Below are 3,314 nucleotides of genomic sequence, written 5' to 3'. Positions count from 1 at the left end.
ACCCCTTTGACTGCTCTGCCTTTGGTTCCACACTGGCCTGCCAGGGCTCTCTGACTACAGACTGATCATCCAGGCCTGGCTGGTTATCCTTTTACAATGGACACACAGACCATCCTGGTCCTGGTCTAGTTTGGCATCAAGGTGTGAGGAACACAGGGAGAGAGGAGACAGCTGTGAGCCAAGCAGAGTCCTGGACCACAGAAGAGGGGTGGAGCTAAGCCCAAGGCCACCTCAGGGGGCACAGGACTGGGGTCAGTGGAGTTGAGAGTGGATTTATGCCTGTCTGACAGTCCTTACTGGGGCACAGGACAATTCCAGGAAGATGACAGAAAGGATGGGTATAGGACAAATAACAGGGAAGCCCCATCCCTCTTCCCTCCCCATGTCTTCCCTCTCTCCTTCCTTCCCTCCATCTCTCCCTTCCTCTCACCTTGGAGAGATTTCAGAGGCATCATGACCAAGATGGGGGATGGGATTCAAATGTATCGTGGACTTAATAACCGAGATTTGTGGTATTTCATTTTGCATGCCTCAGTCCCCCGAGGCCACGCAAATCCAGATGAGCACGTGTGTGAAGACAGCGATGTATGTCCACCTCACTGGGGCCAGGAAGCTGCAGCTGCGGCTAGGTTAGTCAGGCTGTGGTCTCTTCATAAAGCCCCCCAAATTAGACCAAACATTCAACCCTGACTCCTAAGGAGGAGATGCCACATTAACAATTTTGTTTGGCGATGAGATCATTTTTGTTGAACTTGAAGGCTGCTGTGGACCTAAGGGTTACCCAGTGCCAGAATCCCTGACATTAGAGTAGATTTTGAGGCAGCCTAGCTTCAAGAAAGAAAAACAAAACAAAACTGGATTGGATAGAAAAGAGGGGAAAAAAAAAAGCCGCGTGGAGAGTCAGCCAAACACCTGGGTTGGAATCTGATTGCAGAGGCCAGGCTCGGAATGGCGAGAGCTGAGCACCTGCGCTCAAGCTATTGCTCATCTTAGAGGTCTGCCATGGCCTACTTCTCCCCTGTCTGCCTCTTGAGGGATAACCAGGGACAGACTGGGTGGGTAAGGTATTGTCAGTGTTGTGGTGAAGGTCTGGGCCTTTGAGTCACATAGACCCTGCCTTCTGCCCCAAGAGTCACTGAGGGTGGAGTCGAGCAAGAAAGAAATAGAAGGAAGGGAAGGAAGGCACTGCAGGACGTGTCATCCGGCAGACTAGCTTGTGGGTAATAGATGCATTATGCTGGAGAACTGACCACGGGAGAAATGAGTCCTCAGTTGTCACACCAGCGTAAGGGAGATGGAATATCAGGCCCCAACTTCCAACCATAATGATTTGAGCTTTACCTGGCCTCCTGGCCTTCTCTGTCACAGGCTGGGCAGGCTCCATTAGGCCAGGAAAACCATGACAATTTTTAGGAACTTGCAGTGGGAAGGTGATGTAAGAATGGTCCAGGGGAAACAGGCAAGGTGCCACCAGTGATGGGTTCCAAGGGATGTGAGATCTGATTGGTTTGCCCCTGTGAACGAACTTTCTGGCAGCGCAGTGGGTGATGCTCCTCACATGCGCCAGAGGGAACCGTGTGCCCACTCCAAGAAACAGACGACTCGAGGAGAGTGCTGCAGGGTGAGTGGAGGCAACTGTTGATCTCTCTGTCTCTGTTTAATCTATTGAATCCTGCAGGTACTCTGGGGCCAGCCAGTCCCTGCATGTACACAGGCTTGCCTGGCTCAGGAGGAAACCCTGGAGAAAAATCCACAGCGAGGCTCATTCTCAAGTGTGGCAAAATCATGTATAGGAAGCCAGGGCAGAGTCTTGAGTTGAGCATTCAGAGGTCAGGACGTCAAGAAGATGGACCCTGTGTGGCTTAAACGACAGATGTCCCTCATAGGCTCGTTCATGGTTTCACGGTCCCCAGATGGTGGTGGAGCTGAGTGGAGGTTTAGGAGGTGTGGCAGTACTGGAGGAAGTACATCCCTAGGGTGGGCTTTGATGTGGATAGCCTTGCCCCACATGCGGTCAGTTCACTCTCTGTGCTTCAAGCTTGTGGTGGAGGATGTGACCTCACTGCTTCCTGTGTTCCTGCCCTCATGCCTGCTGCTTGCTGCCGTGCTTCACCCCCCCACCACCAGGGACTCTTCTCTCTCTGGAACCATAAGCCCAAATAAACTCTACCATAATTGCTTTTTGCCTGTGGCGTTTTATCACAGCAACAGAAAAGTAACTGTTACAGAGCCAGCTGATGGAGGCTCAGAGGACACGCATTTCTCTGCTCTCTAGGTCTGCAGGGGCAAGAGTAAGAGGTGGCCAGGAAGGGGGGACTGAGCCACAATTTAATCTAGCAAGCTTGGGCCTCACTGGGCCTGGCCTGAAGGTGGCAGCACCTCTGTACTGGTTATAATCTACCCAGGAAAGACCAGGATAGGAGGCTTGTGGTGGTGAGGGCTGTGTGCCTTTAGCTCCCTAGTATTGGCCCTGAACTTCCTGCATGAAGCCTCCAGTCAGGGCCTTGACCATTTTTCTTTTGCAGTTTGCGAGGTGACCAAATGATCTGCTGAACTGGCCATAGGGTTCTCTGTGGCTTAGGGTCATGGTTTACTCAGGAAGGAATGATGAATGAGTGGGCAAGTGAAACGCAAATGGAGCTTCTCCGCTGAAAACTCTGGCAGCCTCTGGTGGGCTCTCCTTCAGTGGGGTATGGGTTTCCAAGGAGGGGAGCTGGGAGTGCGCAGGGCATACTGTGAGTTTCACACTTAAGATGTGGAATCGTAGCTGTGGTCTAGCCACGCTCTTGCCTTGGCTCTGTCTTGTAGCCTCTGTCTCCACGGCTAGCTGTCTGGCAACTCAAGAATGGTTCTTTGCAACGGGGGCTGTGATGGTTCTTACTTTAGAAGGATTTCAGGCTGACTTAGTGTTCTGGGAGGCCAATCCACGGTGACCCAGCAACACGCCTAATTTTCCAGAACTAATCTGTCCTGCTCGCCCTGTCCCTTCTCCTCAGATCAGCATAACTGTCAGAGCGGTTTGTGTTGTGTAAGATGACAACTGTCATCGCAGATGAATGGAGTGGGGAGTGCAGAGGGGACTGTCCCCAGGATGAGTCATTTAAAGCACTGTGCTGTGGCGAAGCTTTCAGCTTAGCTCTGTAGGAAGACAGCCATGTGAGGAGTTTCTCAGTCTGTTCCTCCATTTGATGCTCACTGGGCAGAATGTTGTGTGTGGTTTGTACGCTCTTTATCCGAGCATGGATATGCAAAGGGACAGGTTCAGAGTCAAAGCCAAGGGTAGGGGTGCTCTTTGAGACATGGCAGTTGTGTTT

Source organism: Acomys minous (assembly GCF_964271855.1).
Source record: "Acomys minous genome assembly, chromosome: 9".
NCBI classification, from domain to species: Eukaryota; Metazoa; Chordata; class Mammalia; order Rodentia; family Muridae; genus Acomys; species Acomys minous.
The sequence above is the reverse complement of the archived record's forward strand: the minus strand, read 5'-3'. Positions refer to the sequence as shown.